Source organism: Octopus bimaculoides, chromosome 8, assembly GCF_001194135.2.
Source record: "Octopus bimaculoides isolate UCB-OBI-ISO-001 chromosome 8, ASM119413v2, whole genome shotgun sequence".
In the NCBI taxonomy this organism is placed as follows: Eukaryota; Metazoa; Mollusca; class Cephalopoda; order Octopoda; family Octopodidae; genus Octopus; species Octopus bimaculoides.
This window is the reverse complement of record NC_068988.1, coordinates 50,275,276-50,283,076: the sequence shown is the minus strand read 5'-3', so window position 1 is coordinate 50,283,076 and position 7,801 is coordinate 50,275,276. Positions and strand designations below refer to the sequence as shown.

General features: G+C 36.6%; 1 protein-coding gene across 7 annotated transcripts in view; it reads right to left on the bottom strand.

Annotated features, from left to right (window-relative positions):
• The window catches only part of LOC106880564 (adhesion G protein-coupled receptor L2), a 472,327-nt gene that overhangs the window by 147,171 nt on the left and 317,355 nt on the right, over window positions 1-7,801 (bottom strand). The window contains exon 1 of one of the 7 annotated variants that reach the window (XM_052970096.1): window positions 2,190-2,966. The exons of the other annotated variants lie outside the window; for them this stretch is intronic. The gene's annotated coding sequence lies outside the window, so the exon portion shown is untranslated. Of the gene's footprint in view, window positions 1-2,189; window positions 2,967-7,801 lie in introns of those variants that run through there. 7 annotated transcript variants of the gene reach the window in all.

Sequence of the window (7,801 nt, the reverse complement as noted above, 5' to 3'; positions counted from 1 at the left end):
AATTTTATCGATCCTGAAGGAATGAAAGACAAAGGTAACTTCGTTGAGATTCGAACGTAGAGCTTAAAGAGTCGGAAAAGTACCGCAAAAGCATTTTCCCCGATGCTCTAACGATTCTGCCAGCTCGCCTGCATACAGATAAAGGGATAAGAGTGACGAACAGCAGAAGTGGCATTTAATAATTCTTTCTATTATAGGCACAAGGCTTGACATTTGGGGGAGGGGGTTAAGCCGATTACATCGACCATAGTGTTCAGCTGGTACTTATTTTATCGACTCTCGAAAGGATGAAAGGTAAAGTTGACCTCGGCGGAATTTGAACTCAGAACGTAGCGACGGACAAAATGCCGCTAAGCATTTTACCCGGCGTCCTAACGATACTGACAGATCGCTGCCGCCTCGATAATAATAATAATCCTTTTTACTATAGGTACAAGGCCTGAAATTGTGAGGAGGGGGAAAGTCGATTACATCGACCACAGTGCTAAATTGTTATTTATTTCATCGACCCCGAAAAAATAAAAGACAAAGTCGACCTCGGCGGAATTCGAACTCAGAAAGTAAAAACGGACGAAACACCGCTAAGGATATTGCCCGGCGTGCGAACGGTTCTGTCAGCTCGCTGCCGTCTTGAAAATATTAATAATGATATTATCAATAATATTAGCATTAGCAATAATATATTGGACTCTATTGTACCTAACAAAAGAAGTGTGTCTCTTGGTGTGAGATTGTACGAAGAGGAATTTGTTACTCTTATTCAACACAGCACATCCGTCTATTTCTATTTGGAAACAAGACTTTTTAGCAACTCTTAACAATTAAATACAGCGTTAGAAGTGTGTAGAGTCATATATTAATGTAAAGAGATACATTTGTGTATTTCAAAAGTAAAGCACGCACGCCTTGCCAAGTCGTACCTGTATTTCATGTGCATCAAACTGAGTAGATCATCACCAGACTGTTCATAGATATAAACATGTACGTATGTAATACATACATTCATATACCAATAAATAAATAAGTAAACAAATAAATAATAGTAATAAAAGAGAAAGAAACCGAAAATAAATGCGTAGATGCAGATAATACACGTGTACAATTCGAAAATAAATCAAGGTACATACATTAAAATAAACATACGTAATGTATAGTATATATTTCCTGGACATGAATCAATGTTTCTACATAAAAGCTTGTTTTCATCGATAGACAGACAGATAGATAGCTAGATAAACTGACAGACAGAGCATCGTAAGAGCATTGTTACACACATACACCGCTGTGGTCACAATTTTAAACCGAAGGGAAATCTACCGAAATCAGCTGAAAATTTGAGAAAACAAAAATAACGTGTCTCTGTGGGTTAAAAAAAAATCTATACACTTGAAAATGGTCAATCATCCGAATCAACATTTAGAGTAACATTCAGATAGAAGCGATAAGAAATAATAGTGGTGGAAATAAATAATTCATAATAATAAATAGTGAGAATATATATATTTTTTCCGGGTCTCTATTTTTGTGCAATAGTAAACCAGTTTGCTTTAATAAGGACTCAAACCCACTCTAATCTGAAATGTCCAAAAACTTTTTGATCAAGTGATCTTAATAATTTTATTAAACATTTTCAAGTATCATTACAGAGAGTTTAATGCACTAATTGATTAGATAATCTCAGCAGATCGAAGTTTTCAACTCGGTAATTACATAAATAACATCCCACCGTTTGCGCGTATGTATTCAATATATTACATATGAGCGAATATATATATATATATATATATATATATATATATATATAGTATGCAGACTGTACCCCCGAAATATTTTCCCTCGATTATATTGTTTTCATACATAACCAACGGTCCCTACATTCCATCCATTTCTATAACACTGAGTCTTGCGTCTTGCCAAATAAGAACGTAGTTCACTGGGGAGGTCTGATAAGACCGAAACTTATCCGTTATTTCACCAGTTGGCTGTAAAATCAAACTCACTTCAATCTAAGTTACTTATATTGATCAAAAATTTCAATCAGCTTACCTTTTTCGAATTATTTCACATGCGTTTTTAAAAATTACATTTCAAGCAATCCCAGAGAGAATTTGTCTATTATACTAATTGCTTAGATAATTTTAGTCGATTGAAATTTTTCAACTAACTATATTACATATGTGAGACCCTACCTTTTTATATTTCGTATGCAGAACACTCTCCTGAAGTATTTCCCCTCAGCTGCTATTGTTTAATATTGCAGTGTCGATCGATTGATGTTCGCGATCGGTGAATTCTGAAACTTTGATTCTGTTTCTTGACGGAACTCGTTCATCTGTGCTTTTCTGAAGTTTGTTTAAGTGTTTCTGCTAACTTCATTGATGTTTCGATGGTAATTGGTAGGTGGTGTTGGTGAATGCTGGGGAAACTGTTTGCCGATTGGTTGTAGTAGCTAGGTGTTGGGAGCATCAGGTGATGTCTGGGGTAGAGTTGTAGTAGTTCGGTTGATAAGGTATAGCGCGTATGTTTGTGTGAAATATTTAGGATATAAAGTGAGTTTAGTTGCGAAGCTTTTACTATCTTAAAAAACCCCCAGAAAACTGCATTCTGTGTTTAGCTTTCACAAATGGTATTCGTAATGGTATTCACTAGAAACGAAAGCGTTCAAAATAAAAAGCAGCAACATAAAAGGCAGACAGGCGCGCGCACGCGCCGCACACACATATATAAGGCAGTCCCGTTCAGTAAAGATGTTAGAACGTCGGACAGAATGCGCTGCGACGTACGTTTGGGTTTTCTGAGCTTACAGTTAGTGCAACTTCAACTTTCATCCTTTTGTGGACCGATAATTAAAGTACTAGCCCAGTGCTGCCATATCTTGGTTATTCAACAGGGTTAAAAGATAAGACCGAGAGAAGTGTTTGTTTGATCGCGACTATACGGGCACCTAAAATAATCAGTGAGAGAACGGTACATGCAGAGAACACCGAGTTATTCTCTAATGTGACTGACGATCGCACTGTGTGTGCGTGTGCGCGTACTGCCACGACTCCCACCAACAACACCTCAAGGCTACACACCCAACACTTTAGCACTCTCATAAACCCGCGATAGGTTTCAAAGCACACCCCACCGCCTTGTTTTCATATAAGATGGTAGTGGTTTCTGGTAGGTGTAATGTTTAGTTAGTCTTCGTGCCTAGAGACAAGGATACAAGGAAATTGATGTAGAACAGTCATGGGCAAACTGCGGCCCGTGGGACTCTCTGAATGGCACGCCTAACGGAAAAGCTACCATGAATTTTTTAGAAGTGCGGCCCACCTGATGACGAGCCATGTCTCGTGCTTCCCGAAAAAGGTTGTCCATGCTTGATGTAGAGTGTAACAGAGGACGTCGATGTAGTAGTGTAATTGTGATGTTATAAAGGTAATGTGACTGTTGGCTGCGATGTATGTGTGTGTGTGTGTGTGTGCGTGTGCGTGTGCGTGTGAAGTGGATGTGGTGCCTACAGGGATGTAGTAGTTGAGATTTTACTGGAATAATGAATGAGAAAGGTAGTAGTGGTGCTTGCGACGGTGGTTGTAATTATGTGACAGTGTTGACAGAAGTGGTATATGTATATATCTGCTGCGAAACTGCAGTCTTATACCTACTAAAGAGAGAGAGAGAGAGAGAGAGAGAAAGTGAAGAGAGAGAAAGAGAGATAGAGAGAGAAATGGTAAGAGGAGGGGGGGAGACATAACTCGTGCAGTGCAGAAATCGAATCTAAATCTCACACACGAGAAACAAGAATTTCAGACGGACGGTAGACTGATACATTGGAATGTACCTTAAATTGAAGCCACCTGTATGTATTCGCTCACACACGAAACATTGACGTTGTTGTTTGACGGTTACTACTAAAGTATAAAACGGGTGCATCTCACCACCTACCCACCATACACACTCGTTAATTTCAAGTAGACGCACAAACACAAAAGATAGACCAGATATATATATATATATAGGTAGGAAGGTAAAGTATATAAAGACATCAGAAATGAGAAGCTATTTTCTATCCTACTACTAACTTATATTATTGTAGTATAACGTCATTAACTAAAGCTCGCATATTCTTTCCTTTACACCCGATGAATTACCATTTTGTAAAATACACACACACACACACACAGATGGTATATGATCCACTCATAATATTTGGTGGCTAAAACTCAAATAAATCTACACTTCGTTTAAAACAAAAAGTACGATGAAATTTGTTTTTTTTTTAGCTAAATAATATCGCACGGACGCACACACACACATATATATATATCAAATCCTCACTTAACGCACATTATTAATACACCCACTGTTGTCACTTCCAGGCTGAATGACAGGTACAAGATGGGTTGGGCTATTTTAGAAAGAGACCCACCTCTACGTTTTTTGTCTGATAATGAATGTTTTAATTGAAACGACAATAAAAACATAAAATAAATAGATAGATAAAATATATAAATAAACGGGAAGTGACGGTACATTAACATGAGTAACGCTATTATAAGTGGTTCTCTTCACTGCTGTGACTTTAGCCCTCCCGCACACACCTTAGACAAAAAATTCATTTTTTCCATTTTAACTGTATACAGTCGACAGATTCAAACTATCGAAACTATATAATCTTAAACCAATATTTCAGAAACTAATGTTTTTTTTTTCTTTTTGTTTATCCAACGATCAATTAAAATAGAGTGAATAAACCAGCCGTGGAAAGGATCTACACATGTAAAGTGTAATAAGAATCGGGCGGCAGAAGTAATAGTTAAAAGTCGTCCAATACACTACCGCCAAGAAGAACACGGACAAAAAAATAATAGATATTAAAATCTACAACAGCTGGCACTCACAACATATATATTTTAGTCAGAGCCCACATTCATTGAAGGGAACAAGCGATCCGAGAATATTGTAGAGGACTGCTAGAGGTAATACTCTTACAGACGAAGAATATAAAATAACTGTGTCATTAATGTTACATTTTCTCTCGCAACATAACACACACACACGTATATACACTGGAAGTATATATGCACAAATACACACAACCCATATACATATACATAGACACACACACAACCCATATACATATACATAGACACACACACACACACCCCATATACATAGACACACACACACACACACACAACCCATATACATAGACACACACACACAACCCATATACATATACATAGACACACACACACACACACACACACAACCCATATACATATACACACACAACCCATATACATAGACACACACACACACACACAACCCATATACATAGACACACACACACACACACACATTATATATATATATATATATATGCGCTTATATCTGCATACGCACAAACATACAAGACACACACATCTGTTTATATACCAATATACTTACACAAATGCATGTATATACGTGTATTTGTGTGTGTGTGTGTGTATGTATGTACACACACACACAAATGTCATTCACCAGTTGGCTCTCGCCTTGGAAAACTTTGGTGAAAGTAACGCCTGTCGCCCTCAACATAAATATTTTCAACGGTGTCAGTCACGCGAGATCCTCTATCGAAACTGTTCGCCTAGAACCCCACTCGACACCTATCCCTTAGATCGGTAGCTTCCAATCAGGTCTCACTATGGCAAAGTATTTGGACGAAGCTCTTTTTAACCCTCGGTTTATCAACTCCGGCGTGCCTAAGGGGTGTTTTCTTAGCCCACCCACACGTTGCCTTCCTTCTATACACATCAACGACCTACTTGCCCTCACGTCCAACAACAGCAACTGCTCTTATGTAAATGACGTTACTGTTAATTTTTCTCAAACCTTTAAACCAAACATAATCCACTCGTAACCTTGACACCACACGCCAAACCCACACAGACACCATGCAGAGAGAAGACCTCGAAAGCATTCTTCAATGGAGACATGTCAAACCTGTCTCTTCCAATAGCAAAAGAAAACAATCGCTACTCATATAAAACATTATCTATCTACAATCCACCTAAATCATAGGCGACACGAAACCAGAGTCCTTACAATCGTTCTAAATGGCTATCACGGGTATCTCTCTTGGGAAAAGCATATCCATAGCATAGCTAGGACAACGTCCTAACGACTAGCTCTACTCTTCAGGGCCTGAAGTCGCTTCTGGAACCTAACAATCATAGACATGCTTCGAAGGTTATATGAAGCCGACAATGAAGCATTGCTCTCACATTGGTGACGGTGTAGCTGTGACACACACAAAAGCAACCTAGACCACATAAAAAAAATTAAAAAATGGTAACCGACTGACTGGCGTAAAATCACTCACAGAGACGACGATCTAGACTCTGGCTCGCAGGCACTCTATCTCCCCCGTCTGCCTTTTCTACAGGTAATCTCAATGGCTTCTGCCGCTCGGAATTTGCAAGGATCAAGCCACCTCTTCTCAGACATTCTTGACCCACTTACCTCCGATTCACACATCACCTTTTATATTTCCAACCTTTCAGTCCATGAACTAAACAATACGCCTTGTATCCTCTTTTATAAACGTCGGCCCTGTGGCTTTCCCACCCTGCTCCTTTCATTTCTGCAGATGTTGACTTGTAAAGGATCATGAGAGACATTAATGGCCTTAATTTCACAGGCACTTCTAGGTACGGAAAGGCCATAGGCACTGCCCTGTAACCCAGACCAAGCAAGTACACACACACACACATCTTGTGGTATTTGTGGCGACTATTGCCTATAATGCTTCGAGGGTCGATAAAATGAAATGCCAGTCAAATACTTGTGCCGATCTGGTACAGTGAAGTGCAGATCACAGTCAATATTTATAACTCCGATTACAGGTGAAATGAAACACTGGACCGACTATACATACAATAACACGAAAATCATCTAATTTCACATCTTATAATTCAGCAAGTGCACACACACACACACACACACACAAGCGTGTATACAGTCGCAGAATACAAAAAAAAAGTATCTTTACATTCATACATATAGGTGAACATATACGCATATAATTATACATACATGCACATACAAATATACATGTATACACACGCATTTATAAATATACATATACATAAATATATGTAGATGTATATACATATATATAGATGTAAATACATGTATAAATATGTATAGATGCATATACATATGTATAAATATACATAGATATATTTACATACTTATAAATATACGAAGATGTATATTCATGTGTATAAATATACATAGATATATTTGCATATATGGCATATGTATGAATGTGTGTGTGTGTATATATATATATATATATATATATATATGCATATATTTAAATATACACATATACATACATATATATCTATAAACATCTATAAATATATATATATATATGAATGTGTATATATATATATATATGCATATATTTAAATATACACATATACATACATATATATCTATAAACATCTATAAATATATATATATATATATATACAGGCTTTAAAAGGGCGCATAAATAAAATACATATATACACACATATATACATCTATATACATATACGTCTGTATACATATAGACATATACATCTATATACACATATGTACATATATATATATATACATAAACATCTATATATACATGTCTATATATATATACATAAACATCTATATATACATGTCTATATATATATATATACATAAACATCTATATATACATGTCTATATATATATATATACATAAACATCTATATATACATGTCTATATATATATATATACATAAAC